The sequence below is a fragment of the Aptenodytes patagonicus genome, chromosome 5, assembly GCF_965638725.1.
Source record: "Aptenodytes patagonicus chromosome 5, bAptPat1.pri.cur, whole genome shotgun sequence".
In the NCBI taxonomy this organism is placed as follows: domain Eukaryota; kingdom Metazoa; phylum Chordata; class Aves; order Sphenisciformes; family Spheniscidae; genus Aptenodytes; species Aptenodytes patagonicus.
Window position 1 is genome coordinate 29,606,659 of NC_134953.1, and position 26,328 is coordinate 29,632,986.

At 46.3% G+C, this 26,328-nt stretch overlaps 1 protein-coding gene across 1 annotated transcript in view; it reads right to left on the reverse strand.

The window, feature by feature from the left end:
* The window catches only part of CTBP2 (C-terminal binding protein 2), a 146,691-nt gene extending 120,761 nt beyond the window's left edge, over nt 1–25,930 (reverse strand). Inside the window, exon 1 of the mRNA XM_076339208.1 lies at nt 25,816–25,930. The gene's annotated coding sequence lies outside the window, so the exon portion shown is untranslated. The remainder of the gene's footprint in view (nt 1–25,815) is intronic.
* Between the last annotated feature and the right edge of the window lie 398 nt (nt 25,931–26,328).

Consider the following 26,328-nt stretch of genomic DNA (forward strand, 5'->3'; position numbering starts at 1 on the left):
ACTACTTCTTACCACGTCTGTAGATAGCCATATCCACAACACTACACAAAAGGTCCTATCAACACTTCATTATAAACTTCTCCCCTTATATTCAGAGAATTAGAAAAATCTTTGCCTAGAGGGGATTGTTTTCATAAACTCGGTGCATAGGGGTCTCGGTACAGGCAGGAATGTTTATGGAAAATCTGAGATTAGAACATTTCAAACTGGCTGGTTTCAAGTTGCACACATGTAAAGCTATAAATAGCAAGGAAAATGCGCGTATGAAAAGTGAAGAAATAACGCATTGTGCAAAAAACCAAGTTTGTCAGTTACAATGGAAAAATGAACATTCTCTCTATTTGCCTAAAAATCTAATTTACTATCAAGCTATTCCATTTTGCTGTTAGATTGCTACAACTGTTATCTCCAGGATCTTTTAATAACAGCTCGTATTTACAGCCCTCGATGGGGCTCTCTGGGCAGGATTTTTTTGAGCAGGGTGGGTTTAGCCTCCCAGTGACTTCCCCAGGAGCAGAGATGGGTCACTGCTCATCACTTCGGGATGACACCTTGACATGCAAGCAGGAATTCAAATATAACCCAAGAATTCACAGCACTTAAAAACCAGTGAGACCCAGCTGCCAAAATAAGGCTGTACAGCGTCTTGGTACACAGGCAGAAGCACAGCTCCATTTGCTTTTCTACTACAACCACTACAACCTGAGCATCCAACAGCGCGGAGCCGTGCCAGGAGAGCCTGGGCAGGAACGCGGTGACGCTAGACTTGACCCACTGCTTCCTAAAATCAGCAGAAATGGGCAGTACAAGGGGCTAACACCCAGAGGACATGCACATACGAGGATACACACAGTGGGACACTTTAATGCAGACTGCTGTGAGAAAAGAGCATTAAAAGTTGCCAAAACAGTTATGCTGGTGCAGCTAAAGGTCATGTCCTGCCACCACCAGAAATGAAAGTCTGAAGTATTAGAAAGACAGTGGTAAGGCAGACAGCACTTCTGCTGGGGCAATGCACCACTACCTACCCAGTTACTCCCTCAGTACTAGTTCTTAAATAATATTTTAAATATACAATCATCTTGGAAATAGCATTGGTGATCTACAAACCCACTGCTCCTACAGCAGACTTGGCAGCAAGGGTTTGGTGGGTGCCTCCTGACTTGTCTCGCTGCAAGGTCAGCCAGGTTTGCCCCAGGTACTGTCCTCACTACCCCTTCAATGGCAAACTTTGCACTGGAGTGGATGAGAGGCGCTCACAAACTCCGTATGTCAGCCATGGCCATGGTGACCTCCAGCTGAGCAGGAACATCTGCAACTACAACAGCATGGTCCAGACTAGACCATCATCTACAGGAAAAAGCTCAGCATTTATACAGCATCCTTAGAGCTCCGAAAATGTTCATACATACTAACTAGAGAAACCACAAGCACAGCTTCAGCCAGTACTGCATTTCAAGCACAAAAAAACTTCTGGAAACCGAGATCTCTCTCTTTCCCACATCTCACAAGCCTTTATAGCCCAGGCAATGAGACAAAATCAGCCTGGCGGGGTGAAAAGGTGAGGAAAGAGGGATGCATTAGGTCATCAAGTCCACTCCCCCCATCCTGCACGATTCTGCTCTACCATACATTTCCATTGCTGTCTGGCGTTACTTTAAACAACCTATACACAACCGGGCCCCCAACCACTTCTCCTGGTCTGCTGGTTCCAGGAGATGTTTGTGGCTCATTACTGCACCTCCACCAGTTCCATGCAGCTTGCACAGGAAAGGTGTCCATGGTCTGGAGTTGTGTCTCTGGGGAACAACCTCCACCACCCTTGGGAGATACACGGAGCAGTTTAGACACTGAGCCTTGAGGACTGAGCAGTCGAGCACTGCAACGTGTCAAACTGCTGATAAAACTTGCACTGGCTTTGCTCTTGTTTTAGACGTCTTTGCCTTCAGCTATTTCATACTCTACAGGTTGCTTGCAAAATTCTTGCACGGCAGTAGCTAGACTTATTGTTCAAATATGTTGCTAAAGCATGTAACCAGATGTGTAAAATATTCTGCATTAGCAAAAATACGTATTTCTGCACATACTTGGCTTTTTTGCACCAAGTAAGGCAACTGTAGGATGTAATCCTGATGGGACAAAGACCGTTGATGGTAGGTAGTGGGTCAGCAAGAGCTTAAAAGAAAGACAGCAATTAGGACTGATGGGTAAAATACATAATGCAACATTTAAAATAATTTTGGCTGACTCAGTTGAGATTATCCTAAACTGTACAACATTAAGGCTTTGGCCAGTGTACGATGTGGAACTGCAATCTCCTGAAATCTCGTTAGCTCAGCTAACTAACTTCAGTTTGCCTCCCCTTACTTCTAATTTTAGATTTAAACTCTCTACAGCAGAGCACATGCAGGGTGAAAACAAATTTTAAACATTATGCTTTGCTGAAATGTACTGCAAGTATATTTTCTTTTGGAAGAGGCAAGGCGGATTATTTTACTTAGAAAATGAAGTTCTCAGGATGTTAATATTTCAGGGCAACCTCTGCTTTTGCAGTTCAGAGGAAAGGGTACGGCGAGTGAAGGCAGCCGCCTGGATATCGGTATTACAGGGTTGCTCAGAAAATTCTGCTGACACAGCTTCCTCTTCATCTTTATCTCATATCAAGTTAGTAGTCAATGTGTTATTTTAACAGCATGACAACAACTATACAGAATGTCAAATAGTTACCTTTTATCTGGAGTTTTATTCCCGCCATATATTTCAATGGAAATATACAACTTAATGTTGCAACATATTTCATACTGAAATGGGTAATAAAAAAACCTATAGACTGCGCATTTCCCCTAAACATAAAGGAGGGATACACTGAAAATCTCTACTGTTTACTACTGTCTTCCAAAATCTCCACACCAATCTACTGTGCTTGAACTATAAATATTACTGGGAATGTTTTCAAGGTTATTTTTTTTTTTAAGAAATAAAATATAAATATAAAATATACCCCAAATCCAGAATGTTCTGCCCAGACTGAGTTTCAGTTCCAGCCTGACATAAGGATGGAGATGATAGAATCATAGGATCATTTAGGTTGGAGAAGACCTTTAAGATCATCAAGTCCAACCATTAACCTAGCACTGCCAAGTCCACCACTAAACCATGTCCCTAAGCACCACATCTACACGTCTTTTAAATACCTCCAGGGATGGGGACCCAACCATTTCCCTGGGCAGCCTGTTCCAATGTTTAACCACTCTTTCAGTAAAGACATTTTTCCTCATGTCCAATCTAAACCTCCCCTGGCGCAACTTGAGGCCATCTCCTCTTGTCATATCGCTTGTTACTTGGGAGAAGAGACCGACACCCACCTCGCTACAACCTCCTTTCAGGTAGTTGTAGAGAGCGATGAGGTCTCCCCTCAGCCTCCTTTTCTCCAGGCTAAACAACCCCAGTTCCCTCAGCCGATCCTCATAAGACTTGTTCTCCAGACCCTTCACCAGCCTCGTTGCCCTTCTCTGGACACGCTCCAGCACCTCGACGTCCTTCTTGTAGTGAGGGGCCCAAAACTGAACACAGTATTTGAGGTGCGGCCTCACCAGTGCCGAGTACAGGGACACCATCACTTCCCCACTCCTGCTGGCCACACTAGTTCTGATACAGGCCAGGATGCCATTGGCCTTCTTGGCCGCCTGGGCACACTGCCGGCTCATGTTCAGCCGGCTGTCGACCAGCACCCCCAGGTCCTTTTCCGCCAGGCAGCTTTCCAGCCACTCTTCCCCAAGCCTGTAGCGCTGCATGGGGTTGTTGTGGCCGAAGTGCAGGACCCAGCACTTGGCCTTGTTGAACCTCATACAGTTGGCCTTGGCCCATCGATCCAGCCTGTCCAGGTCCCTCTGCAGAGCCTTCCTACCCTCGAGCAGATCAACACTCCCGCCCAACTTGGTGTCGTCTGCAAACTTACTGAGGGTGCACTCGATCCCCTCATCCAGGTCATCGATAAAGATATTGAACAAGACCGGCCCCAGTACTGAGCCCTGGGGAACACCGCTCGTGACCGGCCGCCAACTGGATGTAACTCCACTCACCACAACTCTCTGGGCCCGGCCGTCCAGCCAGTTTTTGACCCAGCGCAGAGTACACCTGTCTAAGCCGTGAGCCGCCAGCTTCTCTAGGAGAATGCTGTGGGAGACGGTGTCAAAGGCCTTACTGAAGTCCAGGTAGACCACAGCCTTTCCCTCACCCACTAGGTGGGTCACCTGGTCATAGAAGGAGATCAGGTTAGTCAAGCAGGACTTGCCTTTCATAAACCCATGCTGACTGGGCCTGATCACCCGGATGGTGATCAAGACAAACCCTTTTGACCACACTTTGACCCCACTGCATGGGAACTCTGTGTCCCTCAGCCTCAAGAAAGGTGCTTTCAAATCCCAGGGAAGGAACAAGTCAGAATCAGGAAATTTTACATTAGTAAATGCAAAACAAAACCCCTCTATTATCTCCTGTATTATTTTCATATCAAGCCAACACTGGAGGTACACTGAGGGAGGAGGCCTTAGAAAACATTCAGGAGCTCCCTTTGGGGTCTGTAAAAATGCATGTCTCCCCCCATTTGTCAAATCCAGTGTTTTTAGCTACTTGCGAACTGCGAGTTCCTATGTATCTTCAGTCGGATGCATTTTCCCTTCTAAAGAAACTGCAAACCAGGGAAGAAATATTCCCTGTCCTTTTCAATACGCATGACAGCTGGCTAATTACCTAAATTATAGTTTTGTCAATATTACTTCATTCACTCAACCCCTCTTCGCTGTTAGCAAAAAAGAGCTGAAAGACCCAAACCCTTCCAGATCTTTGGGTTTACCCAAGAAAGTCTTCCTCTTTAAGGGAGGCCTGATGGTCAGAGCTGCCACAGTCACCACGTCTACATGGAACAGTTTCCAGGACTGCTCCAGGATGGGGGTCTTTGCATGCAAGATCCTCATTTAAGTTGCTTTGGCTTGGCCATCTCCTACATGAATAAATATACACAAATAGACCCGCTGGGAACATGAAAAGGACAGAGAAGTTTTAGAAGATCGTGAGAACATGAACCTACCTTAGATGAAGGACTTCTGACACTTTTTCCTGCTGGAGGATGGATTTACCTGAGGACCATCACGTTTTTGAGTTTTACCCTCCAGCATTCATGCTGATTCTGCTTGCTCTGTCCTTGCTGTGCACGCCGGTCTTCTCTGAAAGGTACCTCTATCTACCAAATGAATGATCAAACTATGCCTTCTGATTTATCCCAAGCTTTTACATCCCCTGTAGTTTGGGTCTGCCCTCAAGCAGGATCTGCCTCGCAGCGGCGCACACACTGAGTACTGCAATTAACTCCCAGTGCCGTAACTTTTTCCTGATCAGTGAGCACTTAAAACAGAATTACTAATTGTAGTTATTGATGAGATTAAAAAATGGAAAAGGAAGGTATCACTAGAGTTGTATAAACCAAGACAGTTCTCCAAGGCCAGCGCTGAGCAAAATGCTCCACTGTCAGGTCAGGACTTGGCAGAGGAGTCTGCAGGTCCTGCTCTTCCCTCCTTCAGAGGAGGCTTCCAGTAACGTGACTATACTCTTTGCTGCTTCTTGGCTTTTAGAACCTGCACAACATCCTCCAGTCTGCCGAAGCTAACCCACAGGCTGCCTGGTCGTCCTGAGACACGGATGCAAGACAACAGGGCATGCTCAAAGGTTTGCTGAGCCCTGCTATATTCATACCAGGGCAGACGCGACCTAACAGTTCTAACCTTTTCTGGGACAAGCATGAGTTTAGCATCTGTATTTGCTCAGCAAATACATGAAGCTTGCAGACATCAAAATAGACACTTGGCAAAATAGCTAATTTCCCTGGTTTTGTTTTTTGACGATGATTCCTCTTCCGTTGCTTCATCTCTTAGCAAGAAAGCCCAAGCCCCTAGATGCCCATCCATCGTGAGCCGGGTGACATCAACTGATGACACACATCTGCTTAAAGCAGGCTTTTGCTCTGGGGACTCACCCAGGATTACTGCTCAATCTTCTTCCTTGAAAAGTAGCCCATCCTCGAAGGCAGCTGGTGCTGGACTGCTGGCTCGGCTGCCTGTGGCTCCAGCCCGTGAGGTTTTGCTGACAGAGGCAGAGATGAGCAGGTAGCTGCTCCAGCAAGCTCATGCACGGCAGCACAGAAAGGCCAGCAGCCCTGCCAGGAGCCGAAGCTCCTTATCTTCTGGAGACCTGCTGGGCTGTTTCAGATATCTGCCCTTGATGCATACGCCATGAAAACTGGAGTCCAGAGCACCAAATCCAACAGCTTTTCTTCTCCCCGAGGAGAGGTTTCACGGTTTTGGTCCAGCAGCTTCATCACGGTGACTTTGGTTCACCATGAGATGACCACCCAAGAGGATACAAGCTGATGGTCAACAGCCCTCACCCTCCGTGATGGTGCAGACAAGCAACAAGCTTGGTGTGCAACCATGGTGCTACAAGCCCAGGGCAGCCTGAGAGATCCTCCACCACCACCCCAACCACCCCGGCTCCTCTGTGGGAGTTGCACCCTTCACCCTGGCAAGACCCAGCCAACTCCTCAGCTCTGCTAATGAAAGCAGCACGGTAGCCCGAGGCGAAACACAAATACCTGGAAGCGGGGAGATCCAACAATAAGCTGATGGCTATTTTGGAAGAATCTGAAAAATTGTTGAGCAGTGATTTATTCAAGACATTCAGCAGTTCACCAACTTTGCGAAGCTTTGGAGACGGTAAAAATGTAACAAGTGAGTCTCTTGCATGAATAAAAAATTACATTTTACATAAATTAAATATATAACTTGATTAAACATGTTTATGTCTTTGCAGTGACATTTAGAATAGGAAGTATTCATTTTCTGTTTTGAAAGGAAAAAACTCTTTCAAATGTAATTTGAAGCTGTCAAACCAATCTTCTTTACAGATCTTTTAAATGTCACATACCTTCGAAAGGGGATGGCAGATTCCTTTTAAATATGCAATTGCAAACAGTCCAAGCAAAATCAAGAATTTATTAAAATATGCTACTGACATTTATACTGATAAAGTATAGCCCTTTCCTCACTCCCTTTCGATAGACTCCCCTACAAAAGATGTGTCACAACAGCTCCTATTAACGCCGTGCTCGCTGTAATTCCCCAACACACAACCAGCCCTTCCCAACCAGCAAAATCCAGCTGCAGGAGAAGAACCTGCCTCTTGTTTTGTACAGGGGCTAATATGAATTTGTGGTTGCTTTACATGAAGAATTGTACTTTTTGATGATTTCTTACCAGCATGCCTGAAATTTATAACCAAAAATATTAACTGCACTTACTTTAAATCAAGTGCAGCACTATACCTAATGGCTTTAAATGGAAGAGTGTATTAATCATAAGCATAAAGAAAACCTACTGCAACTCATTTCAGACAACTTTATGTTAGCAATCTGTATGCTTTGGTTTATAATCACAATATCTATCCTTAGATTATTCATTATTCTCCCCAATTAGAATGCATTTCTGGATTTTTTTCTCCTTTCCCTTTTCTTTTAAGGAACAGAGAAGAGGAACAGAGGAAAACCCTCTCAGCTACCGTTGAATGGTCAAGTGCAGCAACAATGGCAGCTCCCGTTCTCAGTTACTTCCCACTGAAATACTGGACATTTTAGGGTAATTTTATGTTTTTAGAAGACAAAGAATTTAATTATTATTTCTCCTCCTCTGTCACCAGGCCAGTGAAGTGCATGGGCTTAACTCTCATTAGCATTAATGGAAATCCCCACTGTAAATTCTCCCCCGTGAAACAACATTATGAGCAAGGCCATCCTGAGCAAGCATACTCAAATTGGAAAATAAAATATACCTCCCATTTCTTGCTACCACCATAGGGAAAATGTAACGAAGTGCAGGAGATTAAGCTACAATTCCTGTATCAAATCTTCCTTGTACTCGGTAATTACTCAACACAACGTATACAACAGTTACTCCTTGATGATGAGAATTTGTTGCACGTTATTGAAAGACTTTATCCTAATGCTCTCAACTTTCTGGTGCATAACACAGCAAATTACAGCATGGCCATCATAACATAAATCACGATCACCACCAATTCTGGCTTAAAGCTTATACTCAGTATTTAAAATCAGAAAATTACTAAAGGGACTCTTAGTACTGCAGAAAGCATGTCAGTGCCAAGCAACGGGGACACAAAGCGGCCCGCTGGCAGCACTCTGTGCTGATCACACCGCAGAAGACGTCCAAACCAAGCTTGCCTGAAAATAGCCAGGACCACAATCAGCATTTTCTTGAAGGATTCATGCGTGACATTCATCATCACGCCATAAATGAATTTACTGTAGTTAAGGACGGAGAGGAACTTTGCACTGGGCTTCAACACCCAACCTCCCACCCTTGCCTGTGACACGTGATGGTCTCTCCAAGGAGATCATATATGTGCCCATCCACCAGGGAAAATACACACCACTGGATTCAGCTTGTGAGGGGCAACCAAGCAACCGCCCCCAGACCCCCACCCTTCCCTCCACCACACATCGCAAAGGGCGTCCAAGATTTCTGGGGGTTCCCAAAGACCCACTTTGGAAGGATAAATATCAATACATAATCCCTCCATGAACAGCTACTCTACATTTTATGGACCTACCAATACCTTCTGTACGACTCACACCAGCTGGGCCACCGGAGAAGGTCCTGTCGGACATCCACCACACTGCTCGCACCCAGATAAACTCAACACTGCACTTGAAAGCTCATTTTTTCCATACAGACTCTTGAAAGACATGGCAAGCAACATCTTCCAAGGTGAGGGCACTCAGCACCTGACAGCACAGAATCTTCTCCACCCTGTCCAAGGTCCAAATAATTTTTCCAGCTCCCACAATGACAATGAATCTTTTTGCTAGCAGGGGCAGTGTTATTCCCATTCCTTGCACCTGGAAAGTGCTCCTTTACCAAGACTTCTGCAGTGTGGGGATAGCAAGGAATTTGTGTTTTGCCTCTGCTTTTCCACTTACCCAGTTGCTTTTATACATGGTAGTATACAAATGCAGGAGCAACCAAACACCTGAGATGTAAATGGGACCATATCAGCTTTGGTTGTTTCCATCCCCACTGATTTGTGGAGTCCAGTCCCACCAATCCCTTTGGTCTGCAGTGCTGGGGAGTGCAAGCACCGAACATTTTATATGCAGTGTTTACAAGCAGGCCTCTCCCCTGAGGAGAATACCTTCAAACCCTGAAGGTTATACTCATGAAATGAAGCCTTGGGAGATGTCAGTGGGCCGCTTTCTGGCTGGCATTTTTTTCTCAGCCACTGCCAAAACCAGGACATGCCACCTGGAAAAGGTAGGAAATCAGCCCAATGGGCTTCCCAAAAGAGCAGCAAGTCTGATCCATGTCCGAGCTACTCTGAAATACAATTTTGGACCACATCACCAGCTGGTGTAAATCAGCATCACTACAGCAGTGTGGCAGAGAGTGGAGCCTGGCCCCCATCACCGCTCCAAGGCGCAGGAACATCCCTGATTTCCTCTGACAGAATCAGCGCACTCATCACCGATGTTTTCTAGAGCCAGAGCAGGAGGTTTGCCTTTATTTCCACTTTACTGCACCCTGCTGACCCAGGACACGACATAAAAACACCGAGTATGGAGTGACAAGATTTAATAGCCAAGTGACAACGCATGCTTGGTTCTAAGAGCCTGCTTCTGGAAGACAGGTATTTAGCGACTCTGCTCCATCGTGTGAGCAACCCAGGCAGACGGACACATCTCAGGAGGCCGGCACGCAGAAGGGCCATGCCAACCTCCTGTCCTCTATAATAGCAACAGAAGACACGCTAACTCCACTCAGATTGGCTTCTCAGTTAAGCTCCCACACATGAGCTTCGCAATGATGGCTGCAAAGTACCCTCCACAGGAGTCAGTCCTGTCCAAACCTGTCCTCACCTCCAAGTAGCCCCTTCACTTCTTGAGTGTTTCCTAGCGCGTGCCCAGCAGACCCACCTGCATCTCCATCTGCCACAGTGCCACCACACTAAATAGCACCAGCAGCTCCCAACGTTAGATGTCCAGCAGAGACACCATTTCTCCCTCCCTGATCATGCTATTCGCTTGATTTGTGGATGCAGGAATAGGAGAAGCAGCCATGGAAGGAATATTACATGAAGATAGTTATGGAAAAATTACGGAAACATAACACAAACCCCATACAGAGCGTGTGAGTACGTAAGCATTTTTCCTGCCATAACATAATTAATGCAAAACACACTGGGATCATGTTCTTTTTCCAATGCAACGCATGCATTATTTTTGTTGATCCGTCTGGTTGGTTTTTTAAAAGCCATCGCTTCCTGCATTCCACAACAGAAACTTTACACCCACAAAACCTGGTACCATTTCTTTTTATTCTTCCTGTCTTTATTCTATTTATTTATTCAGCTATCAAATGTGAAAGGCCATAAATCGCACTGCTACTTAAGTCACAGGGGGAATTCCTTTAAACGTAAGTAAAAACTCATAAATAACTTCCTGCAGTCAACAATGCATTCATTTTCTTCTCTGCTTTCAGACTAATCTTCCAGCTAACAAATCAAATCAGGTACCAAAATGTAATTATTCCATTGTGATAATCATCTCCTTATACCCAGAGCATACCTTGGCTTACTTCTTCTCAAATTAAAATTAGCAGAAAGGCTCAGGCTGGAGGGAGGGAGAGGAGGAAAGGTTATGAGGCATTGATAAACCCAAGGTATGACAAGGAAACTCTTCAACTTGACCAAAGTCCTGCATCTTGAGCAGAAGGCATGCTAGTGCTAGGTTGGTGGAAAAAAATGATGCCAAATCAAATTTAGACTCACTTTATATTGTGGGATTCATGGTACAGTTTTCAAGGCAATGAAGTGCATGATCTCAAAAAAAGATGACTGTAATACCAGGACCATTCCCCCAAACTTGCTGGAAGCAATGCAGCTGCAAATAAAGCCAGGAATTAACCTGTGACAAAGTCAAGAAACACTTTGCAAAATGCACCCATCCAGGACATATGGGGCAAACATTTATTTTACCCTCTGAAATTTGCTGCTTGTGTCCTGTAATTAGCCCTCATCACTTACAAATACCGCCTGCTTGCTGCATGCAAGGACGGAGCTCAGTGGTCGTACCCACCGACGCGCGCACGTTGGGGACAAGAAAGGTAAATGCTCTGGAGAAATGAACCCACACACAGACACGGACGTGCCATGCTACACCACTCCATACCATTGGATTGCAAAGTGGCGGCCAGCGTCAACAGCGGGGCCAGAAGCATCAGGCTAAAAATAAACCGACAGAAATAAACTTGCCTTGGCTGCCAGCCTCCTGAAGAACCAAATGCACAGGACTTGAGGGGAAAAAAACCAACCCTGCAGTCATCAGTTTGCATTCGGCACTTAGTACTGCGCAGCACAGCAAAGAGACAGCGTCAGAAGCAAAAAGGTAAGAGACTCACCACCGGCACCCGAGATCGGGCATGGAAATGCAGCGGAGACCGGGCATGGAATCGCAGCGGGCAAGCAGTAGCCTGCCCAAGAGCATCCCCATCCTCCCCAGAGCGCAGCTGGGAAAGGCAGAACCTGGCACAACCCGCACGGGAAGGTGATGCTGCAAGCCAGGATCCAGGAAAATTGAGACGGAGGGCAGCTGGTAATCCTATTCTACATCACATTTATTTTAAGGTTTTTTATTTTACTGTTTTATTTTGTCATCTTCAAACTAAACTCCCATCACAAGCTTTTACATGCAAACACCTTCTGTAAGTCTTTGAAAGCGTGCAGATTTGTAACACTGAAACAATAAACCATGCCAGGCACATTCAGACATTAAAATTTAAAACATTAGCAGTTTAGACGACAAACGTTTTATTTCAAAGGCTGCAGGTGCATAAACCTGGTGTTTTAAATGGAGCCCACACTCACACAGCTCCGGCAGCGCTGTCCCTTGCCAGCCCTGTGCCTCACAAATGCAGGCACACCTCAAAAGCAAACACCTGGTTAGCCTGGATTCCTTCTTAATCTGATTTATGGGACTGTTTTTATATTAGAGAGTTCAGGAAAGGACGTCAGAACTATCAGAAAGCCTTTTTTTTTTAAAAATTAGCTGGTTTTGGGAAAGATGCACATCACAGGAGACTACACTCTGGGCTGGTTAAACCCTCAAAATAAAAGGGGATTATGCTGAAAACACTGATGTATCCTTCAACAAGGACCACCATCAAGTCATTATATTGCTGAGAAATTTCTCCCCTACACAACATGCATACATGCTACGACTTGAGGAAATGCCGTTTCTGAACCCAAGCTGCAGCCGCATGCTGGCATGGGGAGGCAGGAGGGGAGCCCGGCACAGCAGCCAGGTCCCGGTGCCAGACACATCCCTTGGGTTACGGCGAGGCAGGGACGGCCGCCAGGCCACTGGCCACAACACGAGGAAAAGTCTTCTGCAGCGCTTTCCTCCCAGCAGACCTTATCTTGAGTTTTCTGAGGGTTGGTTTTTTACTTCAATATATCTGTTTGACACATTTAAAGTGAGATCTTCCTAATTCTGTACAATAGAAAATTATTTTAAAGTAGCACTGTGAGTTACTGATAAAAACATATATTTAGTGATTTAGAGGAAAAAAAACAGAAGAGATCATGTATGAGCAGAGGCTCCCACAGCTGATGGGAAGCAAGAGCCACGGTGCTCCCCTCTCCCCATTTTGGACGCACAGCATGGTCTTGGCCAGCTGATTCAACCCACCTCTGCTCTGCAAAATGTTTTGAAATCCTCAAATAAAGATCTCATAATATGATAAAAAAAATCTCGTATCACTTTTATCAGCAACTTAAACTCCCTAACGCTCACCTTGCACTGAGTTTACATTAGGAAAGAGAATTAACCAGATATTGAACCGATACTGTGCCTGTTCAGCAAACAACAGTACTTTGGTAACTTCCTTATGACTTTACAGAGTTCACTGTAATCCCCAGCAAACCCAGCCTGGCCATGCTCTGGAAACCTGGCGCTTCTGGGTACGCTTCCATGCAAGTTATTTTAGGTATTCGGGTCTTGGCTTGCAGCACATGAACACAGCATCACTCACCCAACACAACGTCGAGTATCGGGTGCCTATCCCACCACCGCAGGTACACACACCTATAACTAGAGGAAAGTAAGACTGTTATCCCTTAGGTATAAGGAAACAACCACTTCAGTGACTGCTCTGCACAACTCCTCAAAGCAGGTCTAACTGCTGAAGGTATCCAAGATACCAAAGGATGGTCACTGAAATTACAGGCAAACATCAATTTGTTAGCAAAATGCTGACATTTCATACTCAGCACGCTGCGGATGCCATTGCTGTCAATGAAGGTGAAGAAAAGAAAGTCATGAATTGTTGGGAGAGGGTTAGTTTGTGGCTTTTTCATCACAAATAAGGTTCAGCATGGTCCCACGCCATCGTGCGGTGGGCTACCGCAGGGGGTGTGGGGTGAAAAGACAACTGCCCCGGGAACGGCAAGAGCAAAACTGTTTGAAAACAGCAGAAAAACAGCTGGAGCCTGACACATATGTTTCCAAGCACCCTTTTCCAACACACCAGCCAACAAAACAGGGAAAGACAAGATGTACCAGGAAAGCAGGGGTGACTACTGCAGCAGCTGTGAGCTGCAGGGCAGCCACCCCAGGCTTTGGGGGTGCACAGACCTGACCTGGGGGTGCCTGCCCGGCTGGTACCACACCTTCTCCTACCGCGGGGCAGCGGGCAGGGCAGGGTGACCGGGATGGAGCTCAGCAGGAGTGAGCACGGAGAGCAGGACTGCCTGAGCATCTCAGCTTCACTGGCATACTTCCTGGGATAGCTGTAACATTTTTTATGCCTTTTTTTCCTATCTGCTATTTTCCAGCCCCAAAAAAGCTACAGGACACAGAGCATCGTTACGCGTACTGCAACCTGAACGCAGCAGGAAATTTTAAAATTTCAGCTGCATATACAAAACCCTATAACACATGTATATTTTATTTGATTTACTGCGATACTTTTCTTCCATCTCTTGAAAGTAATTTTTCTCAAAAGCATAACTGTTTAATTGGCAAGTGTACAAAATATAATTACACTGCATACAAGTTACAATATTGCTTATGGGAATATCACTGTTGATGCATTCTGCTCTATTTTGTGTTTAATCTCTATTAAGAGATCTGTATGAAAATAGCTAGGTACTCTTGATTTTATAAACATGACACGTCATTCAGTCATTTCTCTGCCTAACCAAAGCCTAAACAAATGCAACTGAAAGACAACAGAAAATTCCTGGGCCAGCCTAACACGTTGAAGTTAGTAAAATTCTTACGGTTTCCTCTAAAGAAAGTGCAATGCGCAGGACAGTAAAAAAAATCATCAACCTCTCCAGGCTTAGGTTTGTCACGTCCATTACATGACCAGAGCAATGTAAGGGCATGGTACATAGGAATACATCGCTTTTAATGACAACTTCAGGGGGTTTTATTACATTGCTCACAAGGACCTTTGTCTTTTATAGTGGAAGGATAAAGAAGCAATGCAGAGACGTGGATGCCTAGTGCCGACGCGGTGAACAGTGCCCGGTACTCAGCAGCAAAAAAACTCTCACCCTTTGTGCCCCTGGCTCTCCCCAGCCAGGCCAATGCAATTCCCACTGCATCCACAATTCCCACTAAATTCACATCCAGCCACGCCAGCCCCACCATTCTGTGAGCTTTTACACATGCGAGTAACGTTACACGCAGTGGTCGACACGCTGTCTGGAAACGGGTCTTGCTGGTCTGACGGCTAACTAATATCAGCATGTTTTAAGTGCCTTAAAGGTTTATTTCATTTGCTTAAGTAATGAGATTAATGTGATGTTTGTTTGTTTAAGCTAAATCATACAAAGCCAAACACCTAAATGTCCTTAATTCACAGCATTAGCCCAAGCTGTGTTACCATATGAGCCCGTCTTACTATCCTGCTTTTAATTGCACCAAAAAATTCCTATTTTGCTCCAGTTTCACTCCCAGAGGTCAGCCAGCACATAGAGACCTCGAGTGGCCAAATAAACCATTAGACATTGCCACGCACTGCCTAATGTTTTCATGTGCTCCCTGTTTTCTTTGCAACTAGGCTTTTAACATATCCAACTTCTAGACCTAAAAAGCCAGTATATACCCAGCAGATATATACCTGTGTATACACACACACGCAGGGGATCTGAAACAACATTCCTGCCATGACAGCTCCTGCATACTCAAGCACAACACAGACCGGAGCCCGGCAATCCCACAAACCTCATCCATGAATGATGGATGAGATGGACAGATCAATCTGAAAACTCACCTAAAAGCGGAGTAAGTCTGCAAACACCCAGCTGTACATTCTCGCTCCAAAATAAAAATAAATTTGCACACAAACGCATTGGTTTTGTTCCAACCACGACACAAGCAACATATAATTAATTTTTAAACCTGGGTTTGACCTGTTTTGATCAGTTTGCACTCCTGTCCGTATTCTTCTGCTCAGAAGTTTCCCACCAGGGCTGGAGTTATTTCTGATGTCCTGTGGCCACCAAGAACTGACTCAGAGTTTGAATAAATTCTGCACAATTAGATAAAGCACATGACTATCAAAAGAAGTAATCCTCCCTCATTTCCTTCCTGCACCTGAATGAATTCACATCTGACCCAGGCATTAGCCATAATACAGGCTAACATGGCCCCTGCAAACTTCTTACCTAGTGCTAAGTACCTGGTGTTGACACTGGAGGTAACTCATCCCTGTGATGGACACAAGGGATTTTTTAGGGAAATGGTGGGAAATGAAGAACCTGCGATCTTTCCTGAGCACTAAAGGTCACATCCTGCCATCTTCACCTTCAGATACAGGTCTCCTCTCCGCAAGTCATCCTCTTGAAGAAAATCTGCAACGCTGGTACTTGGGATCTGCAAATATCTGGACGCTTTCGATGGGCTTTCATGGATTTTGAAGTCAGAAGAGACCACTGCGATTTTCCAGCCCAACAGACTGCACACTAACTTACCTAAATTAATCCCTGCTTGAGCATTATTCATTCCAACGAACAAACATCCCTGCATTTGGCGTTTCCAAAGGTGGAGAAACCGCCAGCACGTTCAGCAGCCTCTTCCACCATCAGCGGTGCCAAAACCGTGGACCTCAACTCCAGCCCTTCCCTGGCTTCATCTTCCAGCTATTGGGTCTTGTTAAAACTCTGCCTGCTAGACCCAAGAGCTCTTTATTATTCAATTTATTTTCCCCATGAGAATGCTAATTGCCTTAATCAATTTACCTTCCAACACTCTCCTGGATAAGTCAAGCGGATGGAGGTCCTGGACCTTTCCCCTACATCCCTTCCTGACTCCTTCAGTGCTCCCGCAGTGCTCCGCAGACCCTCCCCAACAGGCGCCGGGGACACGGCAGCTGCCACGTGCCTCCTCCAGCCTGGCAGCCACCTGCCAGTGCAGGCAAGGAGCACACAAGACCTTTGGCCATAATATCATATTAGCGGCGCGCGCTCACGACTCCTCGCTCCTCTATGAAGACATGATTTCTCCAGACAGCATCCTGGAGGTACGGCCTGCGTTGTTTGCTCTTAGATAGAGAAATTTACAGTTGGCCATCTGAGAAATATTACCTGCTTGTATCCAAGCCATACAAATTGCTTTTACCAGCGGTCACTCCTTTTCATTATTTACCACTCTCCCAATCTTAGTGACATTTCAAGCTTTAGCAACGGTGACTCTCTGCCTTATCACGGGTTTCTCACAAACACATTAAGCAGCGTAAGGGCAAAAACGAGTGCTCAGAGAGGCTGCTAGAAACAGATGTTTGGAAATTATTTCTGATTTTACAACTGTATTTTGAGAACTCACACTCTGCTGGGTCTCAGCCAGTCACTCTTTTGCACATCCCCAGCCAAAACAGCGGTGCTGTACCAAGCTGCATTTCTTGCTGAATTTTAAACAAATAAAAATCCCCACAGTTACCTTTATCAATCCTATCGATGAGCTCTTTAAATGAAAAAAGGAAAGTTAGTTCTAAAGAACGTGCTGCCCCTAAACTCGTGCTGATGGAGACTGAGTGCATCGCCGTCCTTCCCTCCTTCATTAAACAAGTCCCCTACCCCTTGAATCGTCTGCCCAGGACTCACGTTAAGCTGACAGATCTGTGTTACTCAGCCTGGCCTATTTACTGCTTTTCTATACTAATACAACATCAGCATGGCTACGGTTTGTGGGGAATTCTCCAGTATTTCAAGACTCGGTAAAAAATACACATTACTGGCTCAGTTTACGCTTGTAAACATCTTCAATGAGAGACACCAGGACTGATGTGCAAAAGTCTGACAAAAGCACTTGCTGTTTAACATTCACTTCTACCACAATCATAACAGGGTCTAAACATATCATTACTTCCCCCCCCCAAAAAAAAAGTGTAATATTTTTGTCTTTTCTATTAACTTCACCTAGTAACCTAGTTTTATTTCTAACGTTTTACAGAAATGGTTTGTTCTCATCACTACTGGCCACAGCTTCCCTCTGCATCCCTTTGCTTCTTTCCTCAAGCTCTGATTTCTATCCTCTGATATCAGTTCTCCTCTCAGGCACTCAGATGTGCAACGTTGACTGTATCGTAAAGGCTGTGCACTCCATTTCGGCATCCAGCACCTTAAACAGGCCGGAGCGCAGGCTGGAAGGGCAATGGCTGAAGGTGAGCAGGCAAGCGGAGACCCACTTGGCCAGATTCCTCCTTTTGATACATCATTCAACTAAAATTTTTTCATAAATAACCGCAACAAAAATCACTGGCCACAACCTCGCTGCCTGGGGCTAAACAAGAGTGAGATTTCATATCCCAAGCAATGCTGCAACTAGTAGTTAGTGAAGTTGGGTCACCTCCAAGAAAGCACAAATTCAAGAAATACGTCAAACTTTTTGCTGGACAAAACTAAAATTGCACTTTGTCTCCCCAAATCTGTCTATGCTGCTTCTTCGTAATACTCACAACTTTTGTTGTCCAGAAACAGAGATACAGATATATGCTTTCTGCTCTTCAAACACTGCGGATGGGAAAAATATGTCACCCTGGCGCTTCAGCTAGGACTAATACTACAGCTTATAAAAAACCCCTGTTTCCTTCTAGGAACGGAAAATAGGTAGAATAGGTATTTCATCTGAGAAACACTGTTGTTATTAGCACAGGGCAAAAGTTGAAGTTACCATAGGTATTCCAGTACTAAACTTCTGGATACCCTAATTCTAGGCTTGAATGTTGCACCTTAGTTTTGTATGAAAAGAGGTACTAGCTCAGACAAGTGGCAAATATAAAACCTACACAAGCTTGTGCTGCGGGATCATGAAACTTCAGAGAACTGCAAGATCATGAAAGCTGATTAAAAGGGGTTTTTTTCCATCTATTGAATTGAAATTAATTTCATCCACAACTAATCACAGCAAAGCTCAAGTCTCTCAACTTTTAAGTGTAACATCTAGTATTTAGCCTGATTACTTTGCTTAAATTGCTGATGTCTTCCAACATTCCCTCTCATGCAGAACGTGGTTTTCAGCATAAAAATAATAATAAAGTCGACACTTTATGGCAGCTCTACAGGTACTATTATTATCTCTTACATTTGGCTTTACACGTTTTTAAAGAGGAATTTACAGGGTTTTCCCTCCAGCTAACACAAATAAAGGACATTCCCCCACATACACATATACTGTTGTAAAACTAAAGGGTACGCTGATAAAAGCAAGGAGAAGAATTGACGAGGAAAGCCAAGATGCAGTTATTCAAAGGGGCCTGCAGAAGGCCAATTTTTAATTAAAAACTTTATCTGGAACATAAACTACGAGCTGCTCACGCCCAAAGCGTTCCTAGTGCATCACCCATAGAGGAATAAGGCGGCCACGGAGACCTCACACCTTGGGGAAGCCTTAGCCAGGTACGTACGTGGATGTAAGCACACACACTTCAGATGCAGAAAAGATGCAGGAAAGCCAGGGGACCCCCTCAATCACAGCGCTGCCCCCGTGCTCACACCAGCAGGCACAAACAGGGCCAAAAGGGAACTGTTGATCGAGAAGGGAGGGACTGTGTCACGGCGGCTTCCCCTAAATATAAACTGGAATATCCATAAAGGCAGGCTGAGGACCTGCAGGGCTCATCGCACCCCACGGCGTGACACCCACCATCTGCGTAGGAGCCAGCTGTGTTATTAATTGTCAGTTTTGTGCCATCAGATGCCATCAGATACGTTAGTCCGTCAGCTGTGCGGAAGCAAATGGATTTCCATCTCCTCCTTCTGCCTCTTTTGGGGCCGATCCTGCACTCCTCATACACCCATCGCTCTTCCCAAAGCCCACCAGCATTTCAAAGGGGCTAAAACATAGTCCCAGCCAGGATCGCCTATACCCTGCAGAGCCAAACATTACAGTTATTACAGTAATAACCAAAAGCCAGGCTAGTTTTGGAGTATCCTACAATTTTGTGCCAACTTCCTCAGCCCAGAAGCTACTCTTTTTCCAAAGTGAACAGGTCGCTAAAAACAATGATAGGCAGCATCCATTACGTATCTGATATATTTAGCAACAGAGAATCCATCTGCATTATTCCTGGTCTCATTAAAGACTTGGCTCCTTGTAAATATTACGTCTCTAATCCACACATTCTCCCTCCGCGCTGTGCTTCAGGGGTCTATTTAAGTAATAATTGGTACGCGTTGTCACAAAGAAATAGTGGCTGAGTGTTTGACAACATTACACAAGTTAATGTACACAGGAGCAACTGTGGTGGTCCTCGTGTGAAAAATCAATTCAGCAAGGTTCCTACCAGCATCTCCACAAAAAACTCACAGCCAAGGTACCACGCGCTTTCTACACCTCGGTCCAAAGAAGGGCGTGATTTGGTCAACCTTCATTTGGCCACTGTGGTGGCAAAGGTCCTTCCTAATCTCACGCTGCTCCGACTGCTGGTGAGGATTAGGGAGGGGACCTGGGCAAAGCAGAGCCCAAAATTCAACAATCAAGCAGGTTGCTTTAACCATACAAAACCTACTTCTGGTGGGAGGGATGGGCAGAAGCCCAGAAATAAGCAGGGCAGTTACTTTCAGCAGGACCACTGGTTTTTATTGGCTTAAAGGATACATGAAATTACTGCCAGCTAAGGTTGGAGGAGCAAGTCATTAATAATTAAAATCTACTACTGATGTATTCAAGTAACTTGGGTTTTATTTGCATTTTACAGTAAAGTCCCAGAACAGATGGGATGTTATGGATGCCCATCAAGATGCCTACACTGATCCACCCAGAAGACCATGTATTTGAAAAACAGGGCTGAATTATCCAAAATAACCGTGTAATGCAAGTGCACACAGCTCCCGTCAGCTGTGGAGTGGGGGGACCCTGAAAGGTGATAGCATCCTGGGGGCTGGCCACCCCCAGCACAACCGCCAAGCAGAGATGAGCCTCTGGCATCCCCCCAGAGCGAGCTCCTCTCCTGGTTGGAATTTCAGGATGGGCTAAAACCCCATAAAAATCCCAGAAGATGGCAACTCCACCATGCAGCAGCACTGATGACCTCCATGAGGGGTTGATGGGTCCATTGAAGTTGGCGCTAACAATGCCACACCCTCCCCACGGTGGCCGCAGGGGTCTGACAGCGGCTGCATGCCCACCCCCCAGGAGCTATACACATCCCCCCTGCAGACGACACGTATGTGAAAGACCCAAAAACGCGACACTAATGGGAACGGAGGCAGTGACATGCGCACCACTAAGAGGCATCCTCTGCGGCACCACAGCTTTGATGTTTGGAGGAAAACACCAGCACTGCTCCTCGCCACACTTCTCCTCATGCAGGACACGTAGTTGCAGACCTCAGACGGGCCAAAGCAAACTCCGACCCACCAGCACTGACCTTCAAGATGTGCAGATGCAGATGCACACCTCTCCATCAGGCCACTGTGGTTCCACCACACATTTTCCCCCTCCAACTATTCCAGCTGTATTTGTTTTTAATGATCCCATGGAAGTTACAAATAATATAACCCAGGCACTAACAAATCATTACAGAGCAAAAAAACGCCACCAACTTTGCCAGCAGGACCACCAAAATCTTCCCGTGCATCACCGCCGTGCTCCCCCCTCACCAGACCGAGTACAACAAACCCAACCGACCAAAGCGAACCCCAAAGCCCGTGCAGCAAGGATTATCTCGCAGGCTCAACACAGGAAGTTCAAGTAGGGCATCTAGGTGAGACTGGAGCAAATTTGGACTCAGGCCTCTCTTGCCTTGAAGATAAATGTGACAAAATGGGATTTCTGTTTCTCAACAGTCCAGTACCTCTTTTCCGAACAAGAAGTCTTCATCTTTCTCTTTGCAATCTCACCATCGTGTTTCCTGAACGCAACATCCCGCCAGCACTACCACCTCAGAGAGGAGAAACAAAAAATAATTTAAAAACTCCAGATGTTTATTCCTGTGAAAACAATTCCTCGTTCTTAAGAAATCATCAGGGCTCAGGGTGCAAAAAAGGGGAGTGCAGAGTCATAAAGCATCATTGGTCGTTGTAGAACTAAATAAATAACAACTGATTCTTCTGTGCTCTGTTACCAAAAACTCCTGCTGACTTCACAGAAAATGTTATCTGGTGCCTTCCTGGTACTCTGTAAAATGCCAAAGATCCCGGTCTCCTCATTACGATGGGGCTGAGCAGAAGGAGAAGATATGCACGGCATAATGAGAAGGTTTTGGTTTCCATGCCCTCGCTGAGGCAAAGGACAGTCACGGCATTTTTCATCCTTGCACCTAAAACTTACCTTTATTTTATTTCCTCTGGCAAAGGAGAAGGAACAAAAAAACGAACCATGGGAACATGGGAGAAGGACTGAGAGTTGGCCCAGGCGCACGTGGGCGTGACAAAGTGCATTTTGGAACTGCATCTTTCAGCACCACGTACGGCGGTGGAGAAAACACCAATTCCCGGCTAAAATGTTTGTGTTGTCCCAGCCAAGAGCGAAACCAGCAGTGACTTGCCAAAACCTCCCCTCCAAAGTTTCAGTGTTCCCTGCGAGAGGGGACCCTGACAACCACCCTGCACTCCCCCCTGCAGGGCCCTGGGAGCCCTGATGCCATTCCTCCTGTCAGAGCCTATAATCTAAATATCCTTAGCGCAAGAATAATTTTCATTTTAAGAGTTAAGTGGGCTGTGCAGAGTAAATAAAAGATATTTCAGGGCTTTATCCTTCTTACGACAAAATTGTAATTCCTATTGGAGCAGGAGAACAAGTATAAAAATTAGTAAGATCCATATCACATTTCCTTACTCTCTGTTGTATCCAAACCCCAAGAGCTAGGAGACTGGCTCAGGGTGTTGGTCTCAAGCTCTGTGGGATAACCAAACATACAAATAGGTGTGATTTTATTGGGGGGGGGGAGGAGGAGCTGCAAACAGATCTGGGGGGAGGGAACCTGCTGGGGGCGACAGACCCCTGTACTCTGAAAAATCCCAAATTTCTAGGGCAGGCGTAATCACCCCAGTTCGAAGAGCTCCTCACCAGCAGCTCCACCCTCCACTTCTTTAACTTACTACAACTAGAATATAAAGCGAAGAAAGAATACTTGCTAGATCTGATGTGAGGAGTAAATATGACACCTATCAGATTTTATGAGACAGCATCATCCACCAGATTTTAACAAAACACTTGCAAATTGCCAGTGCTGCGTTTAGAGAAGCTTTTCCATTTATTCTGCTTAAAGACGAAGCCACCTTCAATTCCCACGGCTAATGAACAGCACCAAAAAACCAGTGAAAATTAACCTACCTTTTCCAAAAGGCTGGGCAAACCCAAATTCAGGGTTTTTTTTCATTAAAGTAGAATGTACATATTCTTACAAGAGTCAGCTGAAATGAAGAAGTTTTATTTGAACTGCAGCCAGCCTGATGGATAAATCAACTTTCCTAGCCAAAGGTTTCAGTACGCTACTTCCAACTCCTGTCTGGGACCTCATACTTTGAGGCTGATGTTTTTCCTGATACGAGGATTATTATCACTAGACCCCAGTGACGTCTCTGTACTAAAATGACAGCATTAGAGACGACAGCCTGTGCTACAGTTTTTGCTATGGGGAAATTCCTTTGAACATTTTCCATCTAGGAAAAGCACGAGTGGAAAAGGGCACAACTTTGCCCTCGAAAAGCAGGTCGGGATAAGAGGGAGCTGTCAGCAAACAGGGCTGTGGGGCTGCAGCTCTGCAGGGCATCACACTCTGGAGCCGCCCTGTCCGGCCAAACCTCGGGGATCCCAAATGGGCTGGGCTAGTAAGAAAACTACCTTAAAACCAGGGGAAGCTGACCGCAAGAAAACGTCACCTACAACTTGTATGCTATAAAGTTGACAATAAAACTCTGGTCCGAGGAAGCATCCCGGTCTGAAATTCTAGGGGAAAAATTAAAAGTCAAACGCTCCTGCAATCCACATTTCAAAACACAGGAGTGGTTCACCGCTCTGACTAAACTATCTTCATTGCTATTCAGTTTTAGAAATACTTGATTATGACTTTTAAAGGGAAAGATACTTTGATTGTCCATGACTGGAAGAGTCTGATCAAGTGAGTAACTGCCCGCAGCCCCCAGATGCGCCCGGGTTTGCTAATGATGAAAGCAAACCTCTGTCCCTGCTCCCCGCTAATGACTAACAGGTGGGTTTCCCGAACGCGTCCAAAAATAAAAAGCTCCTTTCTAAAAATACCATCCTGCATTCACAACGCCAGACTTTCCAGAAAAATACTTGACGATAGCTGACGTTTCCCAAACAATCGCTTTTATAGGAACTGCAGGCTGCCCCTGCAGCAGAAAGTTTTGCGAGGCAAAGAATACAAATCTTTGTTTAAGATTCGAGCCCCGTGGACGAACCCATTCCCTCGGCCAGCTCCGGAGCTCAAGCACAAATCAGCTTTACGGTAATAACAGATTACAGAACACATCGCCACAAATATTTTTTTTTTTTTTTTTACTACAGGCTGCGTAATTGAAATGTCTGCGATTCAACAATCACCTCTGAATTCATAAATACCTCATAGTATTCTGAACACACTCTCCTATAATGAGACCGTCTTCAATTTTCCTTGGTAAAGAGACCTTTAAAGAATGCTAAAGCAGGTCGGCCCCCTTATGCACTGATGGAAACAGGAACAAAAGCATTTTGTCACCAGGCATCTCATCTATCATTATTTTCTTCACTCCGCTTAAACAAACCGAAAAGTACGTGCCTTCCCCCCCCCAAAAAAAAATACCTGCAATAACTGCAATTTCATTCTCGTCGGTAAGCTACCATCTGTGTGAAAACAACGGTCCATTATACCCAACCGGCACTGGCTATCGTTTTTCCTGCTTCACTAAAATGTTTTTTAAAACACAGGATTAAAATGTCATACCATCCCTCACGTTCTAGGGAGCCGTGTGTATTCCTCTCCTCTGGTCACGGTATACTTAATCAAGTGTGAATGATTAAAGTACTTCAATTAGAGCTACGTACATTCATTGCAGGCAATCCAAAGGCAGCGGAGAACTGTAGCTGAAAGAAGAAATTACTTCTACTACTTTGAGATCTCCATCTCCCACTTTCCTCCTCCCTAGCACAGCCAGGCAGAGCCATGGGACCCGGCAAAGTACCAAGAGCTAAGCCCCAGCCAGGATTTACCTTAGGGGCACGTCCCTCGGCAGGACAAAAGGCTATTCTTTCCCCCTCAGCAAGTCCAGCAAGTTGGGGGGGGGGGGGGGGGGTGGTGTGTGTGGAGGGGGTGAGTGGTTTTTTTTTTTTGGTGAAAAGAACAACCTCAGTGCAGCACGCGTAAGTCCGCGCACCCCCTCCGATTTCGCCTTCCAGTCATCTCGGGGGAGGGTTTAAAATTTCCAAGTCGGGGGCCAAAAAATAATATAATAAATAAATATTGGGGAAATTTAGCATTTTGAGCCCCGTGGAGTGTAAGGCGGGGGGGGGGGGGGGGGGGAGCGCGGCTCCGGCAGGAAGGAGCGAGGCGCGGCCCGCGTACCGCCCTGCCCTGCGGACAGCCGGCACCGCGCACCTCCGCGGGTTAAGCCCGGAGAGTTGCTAAGTGACTGACGGGCGAGTGCGGTTATTCAGCCGAAATAAAATAATTTTCAAAAAAATTAAATTGAAAAGAAAAAATTTAATTTTTTTTTCAAAATAAAATTAAAAATTATTATTAAAAAAAAAACAACTACCCCCCCCCCAAAAAAAAAACAAAACCCAACCACACAAAAAACAACAAACCCGGCGGACCGCGGCCGCCTGCTCCGCGTCCCCCGGCCGCCGCGGCCGCGGCGGCCGGGGGACGCGGAGCTGGCGGCCGCGCTGCGCAGCGGGGTTCCCCTTGCCCAAACTTTCCTGCCGCCGCCCCGCTAATCCACCGGCAGATGTTGTCGGCGGCGCTCGGCACTAAGTAAACAATGCGGGGCCCGGCACAACAAAAGATTTCCCACTTCACCCCGCCGCTCCGCGCCCGCCCGCCACCCGCGCAACTTGCGCGGCCGCCTCCCACCACCATCACCCCCCACCCCCACCCCCCCCACCCCCCTTTTCCTCCTTCCATCCCCATCGCGGGCTCGCCCGGGGACATCCAAGCAAAGATGTCCTCGCCTTCCCTTGTCCTTCTCTCCGCGTAGCGCAGCCCGGGCGACAGCGCCCGGACGCCGCCGCCGCCGCCCCCTTACCTGCTCCCGGCCGCCGCGGCTCGGCTCGGCGCGGCCCGGCCGCCGGCAGCCCCGCACCGCGCTTCAGCGCCGCATCCCTTCCCGCATCCACCGCCACCGCCGGGCTCTGGCTGCCGGAGATCCACCTTAAAAACGCCACCCGCTCGCACACCGCACAAAAAAAAAAACAAAACCAAAAAAAAAAACTTAATCCTTCCCCCCCCCCCCCCCCCCGCCGCCGCTCTCCTGCTCCGCCCGCCGCCGCGCCGGGAGCGGACGGGGGCAGCGGAGCCCCGCCGCGGCGCCCAGCAGCAGCGGGGAGGATGCTAATTGCAACTTGGGGGGGGAGGGTCGCTGGCTCTTTTTTTTCCCCTCTTTTTTTTTTTTTCCCTCCTCTTTTTTTTTCTTTTTTTTTTTTTTAAGCCAGAAAAGGGGGAAAGTGCCCGGGCGGCGCTGGGCGGAGCGGACGCTCCCCCTCGCCGCGCTGGGTGAGCGGAGGGAGAGGTAGGGGCTCTCGCTGCTTTTTTTTTTTTC